The sequence below is a fragment of the Oryx dammah genome, unplaced genomic scaffold (assembly GCF_014754425.2).
Source record: "Oryx dammah isolate SB20612 unplaced genomic scaffold, SCBI_Odam_1.1 HiC_scaffold_14, whole genome shotgun sequence".
Classification (NCBI taxonomy): domain Eukaryota; kingdom Metazoa; phylum Chordata; class Mammalia; order Artiodactyla; family Bovidae; genus Oryx; species Oryx dammah.
In genome coordinates this window covers 50435261-50449169 of record NW_024070198.1, presented here as the reverse complement: position 1 = coordinate 50449169, position 13909 = coordinate 50435261, and the positions used below count along the sequence as shown (strand labels likewise).

The 13909-nt window shown below is 46.3% G+C and overlaps 1 pseudogene; it reads right to left on the bottom strand.

Annotated features, from left to right (window-relative positions):
• Window positions 1-320: 320 nt before the first annotated feature.
• On the bottom strand, window positions 321-1590 carry LOC120873670 (annotated as a pseudogene).
• Window positions 1591-13909: the final 12319 nt, after the last annotated feature.

Here is a 13909-nt window from a genome sequence, read left to right as displayed (position 1 = left end):
ACAGAAGGTGAGAAGACACAGCCGGTGGCCCTTTCAGCTGGAGCTAGCACTGGGGCAACCCAGGAAAAGCTGAGTTGAGAAGAACCTTGAGGAAGGTTTAGGGTCAGGTTCCTGGAGGCCATCCGGGGGCGGAGAGACGTTTCCCTGGATACAAGAAGCCCACCTCCCAAGACCTGGGTCTACAGTTCTGCAGCTGAGGACTTATTGGGAGCAAAGGGCCCCAACTCAAGGGTAAGGGTACTGAGAGGATGACAGCCAGCTGTTTCTCCTCCAGGCTGGTCTCAGGGAGGCAGCCCACGGACCCCAGGGCGGAGAAGCGCTTACACAAGTCTCCCCAGGGCATGTTTCACCTCCGTGTTCCTCAGAGAGTAGATGGTGGGGTTCAGAGCGGGTCTCAGCATCGTGTGGAGCACTGCAGACACCTTGCTTCCCTCGGGGCTATAGCTGGAGGCCGGGCTGATACAGGCACAGAGCGCTGCGGAGTAGCACCCGGAGACCACCGGGACGCGGGAGGAGCGGGCTGCGAAGGCCCGCCGCCTCCCTGCAGCCGAGCGCATGAGCAGGATGCTGGCGACGATGCAGCCGCAGGACAGCAGGGTGAGCGGGGAGCTGACGACTCCGCAGAAGGCATCAGCTCAGACGGTCAGGGTGCTGTTCAGGAGAGCAGCGGGAGGCGGGGGTCTCGCAGAAGAAGTGTGTGATGACGTTGGGGCCACAGAAGGACAGCCGCGTCACCAGCCCAGCGTGCAGCGACCCGTTGAGGCCACAGACAGCCCACAGGCCCACGGCCAGCGACCGGCCCAGCCGCGGGCTCATCCGTGAGCTGTGGTGCAGCGGGCGGCAGGTGGCCGTGTAGCGGTCATAGGCCATGACCGTCAGCAGCAGCAGCTCGGAAGAGGCAGATCAGGTGAAGAACAGTTGAGCCACGCACCCCGGGAAGGAGATGGTGTTCTCGGAGGCCAGGCCCCCCGGTGCCTTCGGCAGCACAGATGAGGTGCAGACAATATCCATGGCGGCTAGATTGCAGAGGAAAAAGTACATGGGGCTTTGGAGGCTGGCGCTGTGGCTGACCACGGCAGTGATCACAGCCATGCCCGTGAGCGCCACCGTGCAGAGGGAGAGGCAGCAGCCGAAAAGGGGCAGCCGCAGGCGGGGGAGCTCCGAGAAGCCCTGAAGCACGAACTCCGTCACCAGGGTCTCGTTGGACCTTGTGGCCCAGCCGGGAGCAGCCCCAAGGCCGTGCTCCCTGTGTGCACAGACCTGTGACAGAGATTACACGACGCTGGGGCCAGACTCTACCCGGGTGATCGTCTCAGAAGGCAGCCTGGTCTTGGAAAGGGAGGGCTGATCCAGCTCCTCCACAGGAGTCCGTTTGTCCCTTAACTTCCAAACCCAGCACTCTTCCGAAAGCCATATACCCCTCATTTACTTCTCCTTTCATTTTGCACTCCGAGAAACACTGCCCTCTAGCGTTTCTAGCCCCATCCTCATCCTCACTTCCGTGACTGTGAGCCACTTACAGCCTGAGCCCGTTCCCACGCGCGGAGGCTGAGCCCCTCCCCCGGCCCGCTCTCCCTCTTCCAGCCCCATCTCCGTAAAGGACATACTGCCGCTTTTCAGCTGTCCCCTGGGTCCCTGTCTTCATCTTTTCTCAACGTGCGCTCCTTGCACTCCAGGACGGCCTCTGTGGCTGATCCTGCCCTCAGTCCGACATCACTCAAATCTACCCCCCAACCACAGAACTATGAACCGCAATTCTGCCTCAAACTACAGGCTTTCAAACTCAACATTCAAACCTGAACTGTTGGCCTTTGCCCCAGATGTGTTCATCGTGTAGTTTTACAGCAGCACAAGGTAACTCACCCACCCTCCCAGTCACCCAGCCACCCAAAATCCTGAGTTTAGGCTTTGTGGCAACAGGACCTCACTTGGACCACACCAAGCTTTAGTTCCTGGTCATGGGAGGTTCTCAGAGTGTATTTGTTCCACGAGCCTTTGATGGTCTTCTTACCTCTCAACCTCTGGTTCCCAAGGCCTACAGACAAAGCTTCTTCCTGCACGATGTTCACAGATGCTCCCCCTCTCACTCACAGATATGCACCTAACTTCAAGCTTTTCGTCACCACCTGGATGTCCAGTTTCTCCCTCCAGCGCCCTCCTATATGTTCCCATCTGGGTCCATGGTGATGCCCTGGGATGAAAACCTGATCCTGGCATTTCATTCCCCTCTGTGAAGCTCACTGAGACTTAGCAGAGTGCTCAGGTGAGAAAGAGCAGAAAAATAACCAAGCTGGTCACATGGACCACAGCCTTGTCTAACTCAGTGAGACTACGAGCCATGCCATGTAGGGCCACCCAAGACGGACGGGTCATGGTGGGAACTTACGGCAAAACATGGCCGACTGGAGAAGGGAATGAAAAACCACTTCAGTATTCTTGCCTTAGGAACCCCATGAACAGTATAAAAAGGCAAAAAGATTGGACGCTGAAAGATGAGTTCCCCAGATCGGTAGGTGCCCAATATACTACTGGAGAAGAGTGGAGAAATAACTCCAGAAAGAGTGAAAAGACAGAGCCAAAACAAAAACAACACCCAGTTGTGGATATGACTGGTGATGGAAGTAAAGTCTGATATTGTACAAAACAATATTGCATAGGAACCTGGAATGTTTGGTCCATGAATCAAGGTAAATTGGAAGTAGTCAAACAGATGTTAAGAGTGAACATCAACATTTTAGGAATCAGTGAACTAAAATGGACTGGACTGGGCAAGTTTAATTCAGATGACCATTATATCTACTATTGTGGGCAAGAATCTCTTAGAATAAAAGGGGTAGGCCTCAGAGTCAACAAAAGAGTTGGAAATGCAGTACTTGGGTGCAATGTCAAAAATGACAGAATGATCTCTGTTTGTTTCCAAGGCAAATATTTCAATATCACAGTAATCCAAGTCTATGCACCAACCACTAATGCCAAAGAAGCTGAAGATGTATGGTTCTATGAGGACTTACAAGACCTTCTAGAACTAACACCAAGAAAAGATGTCCTGTTCATCATAGAGGACTGCAATGCAAAAGTAGGAAGTCAAGACATACCTGGAGTAACAGGCAAGTTTGGCCTTGGAGTACAAAATTAAGTGGGGCAAAGGCTAACAGAGTTTTGCCAAGAGAATGCACTGGTCATAGCAGACACCCCCTTCCAACAACACAAGAGACACATAGACATCACCAGATAGTCAATACTGAAATCAGATTGATTATATTCTTTGCAGCCAAAATGGAGAAGCTCTATACAGTCAGAAAAAGCAAGACTGGGAGCTGACTGTGGCTCACATCATGAACACCTTATTGCAAAATTCAGAGTTAAATTGAAGAAAGTAGGGAAAACCACTAGACCATTAGGGTATGACCTAAGTCAAATCCCTTAAAATTACACACTGAAAGTGACAAATAGATACAAGTGATTTGATCTGATAGACAGAATGCCTGAAGAACTATGGACAGCAGTTCGTGACATTGTACAGAGGCAGTGATCAAAACCATTCCCAAGAAAAAGAAATGCAAAAAGGTAAAATGGCTGTCTGAGGAGGCCTTACAAATAGCTGAGAAAAGAAGAGAAACTAAAGGCAGAGGAGAAAAGGAAAGATATACCCATCTGAATGCAGAGTTCCAAAGAATAGCAAGGAGAGATAACAAAGCCTTCTTCAGTGATCAATACCAAAAAATAAAGGAAAACAACAGAATGGGAAAGACTAGAGATCTCTTCAAGAAATTAGAGATACCAAGGGAACATATCATGCAATGATGGGCACGAAAAAGGACAGAAAGGGTCTGGACCTAACAGAAGCAGAAGATATTAAGAAGAGGTGGCAAGAATACACGGAAGAACTGTACAAAAAAAAAATCTTAATGACCCAGATAACCACAATGGTGTGATCACTCACCTAGAGCCAGACATCCTGGAATGTGAAGTCAAGTGGGCCTTAGAAAGTATCACTATGAACAAAGCTAGTGGAGGTGATGGAATTCCAGTTGAGCTGTTTCAAATCCTGAAAGATGATGCTGTGAAAGTGCTGCACTCAATATGCCAGCAAATTTGGAAAACTCAGCAGTGGCCACAGGACTGGAAAAGGTCAGTTTTCATTCCAATTCCAAAGAAAGGCAATGCCAAAGAATGCTCAAACTACCACACAATTGCCCTCATCTCGCATGCTAGCAAAATAATGCTCAAAATTCTACAAGCAAGACTTCAACAGTATGTGAACCGAGAACTTCCAAATGTTCAAGCTGGATTTAGAAAAGACAGAGGAACCAGAGATCAAATTGGATCCATTGGATCTTAGAAAAAGCAAGAGAGTTCCAGAAAAACATCACCTTCTGCTTTATTGACCATGCCAAAGCCTTTGACTATGTGGCTCTCAGCAAAGTATGGAAAACTCTTCAAGAGATGAGAATACCAGACCACCTGACCTGCCTCCTGAGAACTCTGTATGCAGAACAAGAAGCAACATTTAGAACCAGTCTGTTGTTGCATGTTCAGGGTCTTTTCCAAGAGTCAGTTCTTCGCATCAGGTAGTCAAAATATTGGAGCTTCAGCATCAGCATCAGTCTTTCCAATGAATATTCAGGACTGATTTCCTTTAGTATTGACTGGTTTGATCTCCTTGCAGTCCAAGAGTCTTCTCCAGCACCATAGTTCAAAAGCATTAATTCTTTGGCACTTAGATTTCTTTATGGTCCAACTCTCACATCCATACATGGCTACTGAAAAAACCATAGCTTTGACTAGACAGACCTTTGTCAGCAAACTAATATCTCTGCTTTTTAATATGCTGAACAAGACCCTGAACATGAAACAACAGACTGGTTCCAAATCGGGAAAGGAGTACATCAAGGCTGTATATTGTCACCTTGCTTATTTAACTTATATGCAGAGTACATCACACAAAATGCCAATCTGGATGAAGCACAAGCTGGAGTCAAGATTGCCGGGAAGAAATATCAGTAACTTCAGATATGCAGATGACACCACCTTTATGGCAGAGAGTGAAGAGGAACTGAAGAGCCTTTTGATGAAAGTGAAAGAAAAGAGTGAAAAAGCTGCTTAAAACTCAGCATTCAATAAACGAAGATCATTGCTGGGAGCCAGCGTGAGGAATCCCGCCCGTGGCCAAGGTCATGAGGAAGGAAGCCCTACAAAACTCAAAGGCATGATCTGGCTTCAGGGGTTCCCCCTGGGTTTTCCTGAACATCTACCCCCAAAAACCAGAGTCTGCCTGCTTTATTGTACTGTGCTTTCCACTCTCCTGACATTCTCTGGACAAAGTTAACTCAGGGCTTCAGTTAACAGTCTCCTGCATATAAAAAGAAGGTCTCAGTTTAAACCCCTTTGATGGCTTTCTAACTTACCTAACCAGTCTGCCCGGACTTTTTACAACTTGTGAATTGTTTACAGCCCCCCAGCTGCAAGAGGCCTTTAGAGAAAAGAGTCAGTACAGGGAAAACAATGGAAGCTTTTGAGGGCTGTCATGGAACTGAACAGCACAAGCTCATGGGAGGAAAGCGGGGAGGAGATGGGTTTTCTTGAGGTGACCATGAGGGTGGGAAGGGCTTCCTGAAGCAGGTCCTGCTGTGACACGCCTTGAAGGATGAAGGTCTTTTTGCTGCGGGCAGTGCAAGCGGAGAAGGCGATGGCACCCCGCTCCAGCACTCTTGCCTGGAAAACCCCATGGATGGAGGAGCCTGGGGGGCTGCAGTCCCTGGCCGTCAGGGGCTCTGATATCACTGAAGCTGGGGGAGGAGTGATGCTCGGCAGATCCCTGGCGGCAGCTGGCAGCCACGCCGTGGTGGCTTCCGTCCAGAACCAGGGCTCCGCTGCTGCCGCATCACTGCCCCTCCCACGGGCTCCCACCCAGGCTGAAGGTGTGCCAAGGCCACCTCCTGCACATACAGATGGTGTGTCTGTCTGACTGTGCTTCCTTGCTGTCACGGAGATAGAAAACCGCTTCCACTTCATCACCACTTGAAACTCTCACACGAATGCCTCTCATTAGCGAAATCAAAGTCACCACAAGAACGAGCCTAAGGATCTCTAGGAAAGCCAGGTTTTGCATCACAGTCAATTCGATCAGGCAGTAAGTAACACACAAGTGGGTGGTGGGTTCTGCTCCCAACAACAGAGCAGTGATCACTCTGGGCATTCTTCAGCTACTAAACATCACCTGTAGCCAAATGTTAAAACCACCACTTGACGGCTTCAGAGAGCATTCAGAAGGAGGCAGGGATCAGCTGGCAATCTCCCTGGGGAAGGAGGGATCTTTCTGGAGATTTCTGCTTCATGGCTTTTCACCTAAGGCTACTCACATGCCTGTACAGATATGGGTCTGGTAAAAGACAAGCTGAAATCTGAAATTTTATAGGGTTTGTTTTGATGGCAAATATTCACATTTATCCAGTAGCCCAAATCTGGAACATCAATGAAAAAAATGCATTAACAAATTGAGGTATATTCATAAAACTGGAACATTGCCACAGGAGAGACTGAACTAAATACACAATAACATTGATCACAAAACAAAAGGAAGTGAAAATAGGCTGGTCACAAAGACAATACATTACACGACTCCATTTATGTGATTTTGGAACAGGCAAAACTGATCTCTGACAGGAAAAGTGAGATCGGTGCTTGCCTGTGAGGGCCTGAGTGGAGCGGACCGAGAAGGAGCATGGCAGGAATTCTGAGTCAAGAAAGTGTCCTGCGCGTGACAGAGGTGGGCTGCTCACCACTGCACTTGCCAAAGCATCTGTCACCTGGTCATCTAGGGTGGCATACCTTTCATTCGGTAGCTCAGTGGTAGAGAATCCGCCTGCCAGTGCAGGAGACACTGGTTCCATCCCTGGGGGGGGAAGATCCCTCAGAGAAGGGAATGGCAACCCACTCCAGTATTCTTGCCTGGTAAGTCACATGGACAGAGGAGCCTGGTCGGCTACAGTGATGGGGTTGCAAAGAGTCAGATACAACTTAGCAACGAAACAGCAAATTTCCCTTAAAAACTGCAAAGGAATCTTATGCTTGCTTTTAATAATGGCCTAGGCCATCCACTCTGAGGCCTGTGTGTCTCAGGCCTCAGCAAAGGCGTGATGGGAGCCACTGCTGAGAAGGAGGAGACAAACGGCTGAGTGGTGCAGTGTTAAGCCTGGGGACCTCAGACACTGACGCCTTCGGGGCCACTCTATCACAGTGTAATCTGAGGGTTTTCACTGACGTGTATGTCAGCGAAGCCCTCACTGCTCTTCTGTGATCTCATGTCTTAATGGATAGATGGACACAGGAACAAGTGTGTGTGTGTACACAGACACCCTTTCTACCTCTGCCCTCTGAGACCAACTGAAGCAAGAAGAGATGAGTAGCTGCTGCTGCTGCTGAGTAGCTTCAGTCGTGTCCGACTCTGTGCGACCCCCCAGACGGCAGCCCACCAGGCTCCCCCGTCCCCGGAATTCTCCAGGCAAGAACACTGGCGTGGGTTGCCATTTCCTTCTCCAATGCATGAAAGTGAAAAGTATGAGCATCCAAACTTTTGTCCCTAAAGATCAGTCCCCAGTAAAAAGAGCCAGGGCTGATTCCATGAGTGGGGCAAGGAAAGCACAAGATGAGCTCAGAATACCTTCTTTTGCGCCAAAATGTGAGAAATTATTCAAAGAATGATGACAATACATCAAAAGGAGACAGAGTCAGCCTGACAGGGTTCCAGCCGGCACAGTCTTAACCCATCTGAGAACTGAAATAAATAATGTTAAGAAAGGACCACACTCCACTGAGAAAGAATTGAGTCTACATTTACATTAAATAATTTGACAGAAGGGACAATATGGTCTTAAAGCATATACAGCTAGTGAATTTCACAGGAAAAGGGACTCCCAGACCATCAGTCATTATAAAAATTGGTGGATGAGTGAAAGTTGGACCGGAGGCAGGGCTTTTACCTAGTCCCTACTTAGATTATTTTCCCCACATTTTATTTGCTAGCTGCTACTGCTGCTAAGTCACTTCAGTCGTGTCTGACTCTGTGCGACCCCAAAGACGGCAGCCCACCAGGCTCTCCCATCCCCGGGATTCTCCAGGCGAGAACACTGGAGTGTGTTGCCATTTCCTTCTCCAATGCATGAAAGTGAAAAGTGAAAGTGAAGTTGCTCAGTCGTGTCCGACTCTTAGCAACCCCATGGACTGCAGCCCACCAGGCATCTCCATCCATGAGATTTGCCAGGCAAGAGTACTGGAGTGGGGTGCCATCGCCTCCTCCATTATTTGCTAGCTAGAGAGGTAAAAAACAGTAAGTTCACTTTATCACCTTCACCAAGCAGTAATAGGCAATTCTGCTGATGGGGGGCAAGCTTCTGAGTGTGCCTGGTTCTTCCAGTGTGTTGTGGAAATTACACACGTCAGGGATGAACTGGGAACCTCACCCCAGGAGATACTGGCCACCCTGCCTGGACCTGACCTGTGAGATTGCCTTGCCTGGCCTAATCCACCTGCCAAAATCCATGATTCTGCATATAATATTTTATATACACAGCTTAGATTAAATGATAAGATTGGAATGACTCATTTAAAATAATCGAGAATTGGTCTGATTCCTGTCCATTGTCCTGAACAGAGACTATTTTAATGCCTGTCTTCCTGCTTGCAGGAGAGGTAAGTGTTTTTATCCCTGTATTTCAGGTATGGGAACTAACATCCAGAGGGGATGAATCATGGGCTCCCCAAGCCCAACACACAGAGGACCAGGCAATTCTCTGGATGCGCACTGGGGGCCCTTCCACTCATGCAAGCTGGTGGGAGTAGAGCCTGGGCTCTGAAACGTCCATCCAGAGAAGGCCAAGAGTTGAGCTACTGGGGATGCCCCATGCAAGAGAGGACGCCACTGTCTGGAAATGAAGTGCTACTTTCACAGGGGCTTGGGGCAGCCTTGCATCAGCCCACAGGCACTGAGCAGGAGAATGATCCTACAGGGCTGACCCCCCCACCTGAGAGCTGAGATCCAGCAGAACATGGCTGCTTTGGGCCCAAGTTCTGTTCACTTGAGCTGCCCCAGGGCCCATCAGCCCCAAGGCGGAAGCTTTGTGCACCACCCGAGAGTCCAGCCTCTTATCACTGTCCTGGCCCCTCTGAACTTTCTCTCCTGGCTCTTGCTCTGACTTGAAGGTCAAATGATGTGAATGCTTATTTAGGTGACTTCTTGTCATCTAGGGGCTTGGCGAGCTCTGGTGTGACTGGGTCAGGATTTTTCTTTCCATGAGAGGCAGGGTCAGGGACTGTTGACAAAGGGTCAGAGGCTGCTGCTACAACAGTTTCTCAGGGTTCTCTGGAGGCCATGGCTGAATGAGAGGACCCCTAAGTCTTGCCTAGTCATGGATTTGAATATTAGATTCTTCAAAGTTTGTTTCATTTCAAAAGTAGATTTATTGCATTACAGATGAGTAAGAAAACCAGGTTTTGAACATGGGTAAAAATAACTTGTATGAATGAAAATGGTCATTTAAAAAGGATTGATATTATTCTTTCATATAATGGAACATAAAACCAAACTTTTCTACCATATTCTTACCTTTGATCAGTAATTTCCCCAAAAAACTTGAAGAAGTGTTAGTTCACTTAGAATACAGTGCCAGAATTCCACACTGAGTTTCAGGAACTGTGACAAAACTCCATTTGTAGTGAGAAGTAAATATCTCCTCTCTTCATAACTTGTGATAGAACGGCCATGCTCACCTCCCCTCTGTTGGCTCCCAGTGCCCCCAGCGGATGCTCTGGACAGCAGCTCCAGAGTCAGCGCATAGTCAGTAAGAAAGAGCAGGGACTCTGTCCGGCAAGAAGTCAGTCTGCAGTGCCCTCCTGACTGCACCTCTGGGCTGAGGCTTGACTGGCCTTCAAGCAAACCTCTGTGTTTCCACGATCGAGGCAGGCGTTTATCCTGGGGACCCTGGGGAGGCAAAGTGGAAGAGAAAGCTCTCAGGAACAATTAAATGTGGCTCGAGGGCTCCTGACCAAAGCTTCCTACCAAATAGGTGTTGAGGGGAGACGTAGGCAGCCAGAGCCTCCCTGCACGAGGGCAAGCACAGCCCTTCCGTGAAGACCATCCCTTCCGACCCTCTGCTCCCCACAGTCACCTGCAACTTGTTGGCATCCCAACCTCACACTGGCCTGTGTGGAAGCTCCTGTTCAGACCAGGTCAGCTGAGGCTCTTTTGTTTTAATGGTGCCTTCTACTAATAATACCTCAGTTAAACTCATTCATGATAGAATGGATCTATCCCCAGAGTATTTCTGCATGTTTTCTGTGTATAACTACCCTTCCTACATAAGCAAGTTAACAAATTGCCAACATTTCCTTAAAAAATGTTCCTTTGGCACTTCAATTTAGTCCATAATGGTCTTTAGTAGGATTGTGTTTTGATTAAATTTACATATTATTCATCATTCTTTCCATTTAGTGAGGATTTTATTCCTTTTTCATTTATTTTTTTTTCTTTTTCATTTATTTTTAACTTAAACCATTTATTGAGATGAACTTCCCGCAACTTAAAAAACCACCTTAAAGTGAGCCATTGACGGGCACTTCAGTGAAGATTTTAGACCCACCTTTACTGAGACATATAGTTGGTCCAGGAACCCTGTGGGAGTTACTCTGAATATAATTTACAGTCAGCCTCCATATCAGCATCTGTGGATTCAACCAACCATGGATCATTAGTAAGGACTGTGACATTTACTACCAAAAACATGTCTGGGTGTAACTGGCCCACACAGGTCAAAGTCATGTCGCTCCAAGGTGAACTGCAATTAGCGCTAAACGTCACAGGTCTTCATCTTGATGCTTGTTTGCACCGTGTCGCCACCGCGGCGCTGACAGGGAGCAGCCACGACACCCCTGGCGGCGTCCTGCGCCCTCGGCTTCCGTCTCCCCCCAGCCCCTTGCTTCGTGCCCCAGCACCACTGCACTCACGTCTAAACTCTATTAGTGAATAGGATTTACTAACTCTACTTACTTCTTCTAGGATTTCCCATAAATGGAATCATGTAATACCTCCAGCTTTAAAAAAATAAATAAATAAAACATCTGTGAGATTTATCCATGTTTTTCGAAATGTTAGAAGTGTGTTCATATTTCTTGATAGTAGTATTTCATGGTATGGACAGACTATGACTTTCCAAAAAAAATCTATTTACCTATTGATAAACATTATATTGCCTCTAGTTTTAAACCTTATATGAACAGTAACTATGAATGTTTTTAGGCAGTCTTTTTATTGGTGCAAATATATGTTTTTATTTACCTTGAGTGCACACTTAGAAAAATGTTGCTGGGTCATAAGGCAGTGAGCTCCTAAATTGTCTTCCAAACTGACTGCCCCATGCTAGAATCCTTTGCCTTTCTCTGACAAATAATGGTGACAAGCACTTTTCTTGTTCTTATCGACTATATATATACATATATATATATAATTCTAGGAAGCATCTGTACAAATGGTATTTTTCTGTCGGCGGAGCGGGGCTTCCTTATTATTGAAATGTGGAAGGCTTTTATGGTCTCAGGAAAGAAGTCCTTTGTCAAATATGGACTATGAAAAGTGTCATGGTGCTGGATACAGACATACAATCTGTTTCTTCAGCTCTATGCCTTGCCTTTTCATTTCCTTAAAGACTTCTTCCAAAGAGCAAAAGTCTTTGTGTTTGATAAACTCTAATTTAGCTTTGATCTGTTTTCTTTTAATAGTTCTGTCCTTTTCATGATATTACTTGCTGACGAGGGTCCATCTAGTCAAAGCTATGGTTTTTCCAGTAGTCATGTATGGATGTGGACCATAAAGAAGGCTGAGCGCTAAAGAATTGGTGATTCTGAACTGTGGTGTTGGAGAAGACTCTTGAGAGTCCCTTGGACTGCAAGGAGATCAAACCAGTCAATCCTAAAGCAAATCAGTCCTGAATATTCATTGGAAGGACTGGTGCTGAAGCTGAAGCTCCAATCCTTTGACCACCTGATGCAAAGAATGACTCATTGGAAAAATACCCTGTAGCTGGGCAAGATTGAAGGCAGGAGGAGAAAGGGACAACAGAGGACGAGATGGTTGGATGGTATCGCCGACTCCATGGACATGAGTTTGAGCAAGCTCCAAGAGTTGGTGATGGACAAGGAAGCCTGGAGTTCTGCCGTCCATGGGGTCGCAAAGAGTCAGACACGACGGAGCAGCTGAACTGAACTGTTTTCTTTTATGATTAGCGCTTTTGAGGCTTTAAGAAATATGTCCTAGGTATGAAGAGTTTCTTCTATCTTTACTTCCAGAAATGTTACGAATTTACAATTTCAGTCTTAGTTTAAGGTCCAAAATTTGTTTTCAAAACAGTCTATTGAAGCATAATTTACACAGAATAAATTACACAAATTTAACGTGCAATTTGTAAGTTTTGACATAAATCTATTCCTATGAAACCATAGTCAGCTAATGAACCCCTCTATCCCCCCAAAGTTCCTCATTGCTCTTTGTTGTATCTTTCTTCCACCCGAATCCCCACCTTCCCTTCCAGGGTAACCACTTATGTGCTTTTCATCACCACAGATACATTTGCTCTTCAAAGTTTTATGAAAATGGAACAAATGACAACTTAAATGAACAGACGGTCAGAGGAAAACCCTCAAACCAGAAACAGAAACACATAATGAGGTGCAGACTGGAGTGGGGGTCTGCCTCTGGTTATTGCAAGGAAGTCATTTATTTGTCGGGCTGCAGAGAAATCTGATGCTGTCTTAGCCCACATCCGCTACTATTAATTGTCTCCAGATGTTAGCTAAATTGAATTGTTGGGTATCTTCAAAAACTTAAACAAGCGTGAAACATCTAGTGAATAAGTTTGAGGCAAGTTTAAGGGAAAAGGTCAAGTATGAGGACGAATCCCAGGGCCCACAGCTCTGAGCTGTAAGTGCCTCCAAAGGCTTCAGTTTGTATGGCAGAGTACATACAAAGTCTCTCTATCATATTATTACAACTTTAAACATGGAAAATTACTTTTTCCCCTACCAATGCAAATGCTGCTACAGTTAACGTTTGAAATTTGAGTTTAGAATCTGATTGCTACACTAGTGTCTTCTCCATGTAATAATACTTTTGAAGATATAGTGACTTTTATGAATACGTGATTGGCTTAGTGGCACTTACTGTGGTATCTAATTATTTATCATTGCAATACAACTGTATTCTAAATCAAATTTCTCTCTTTCCTCTGGTGGCCTAAAACCCTTGCAAACATTTTCTATACATATTTTGCCATTTCATTCTTCACCACTTCTTCCAGACTGTTGCAGCCTGATTTTACATCTATCACCTTTACTCAGATTTTAATTGTCTTAGAAATTAACCCTATGGTTAAACTCCATTAAATCTCATGGTTTTATTGAGTGCTCTCTCACTGGGTCTTTCTGTAGTACTCAGGGCTCTATATTCCTTTCTTTTGCATCAAAGGCATGGCACTCTTTAGATGATACTGTTGTCTCTTAGGTAATTCCTTTACATTTTTTTTTAATTGGCAAAAACTTCAAACAAGAAGTGGGAAAAATAGTAGAATAAATCTTGTTTACCTATCAGCCAGTTTCCATAATGGTTAATACTTTGCTATTCTGAATGTAAAAAAAACTGCTGCTGTGAAAGTGCTGCACTCAATATGCCAGCAAATTTGGAAAACTCAGCAGTGGCCACAGGACTGGAAAAGTCAGTTTTCATTCCAGTCCCAAAGAAAGGCAATGCCAAAGACTGTTCAAACTACCACACAATCACACTCACCTCACACACTAGCAAAGTAATGCTCAAAATTCTCCAAGTGAGGCTTCAACAGTATATGAACCAAGAAATTCCAGATGT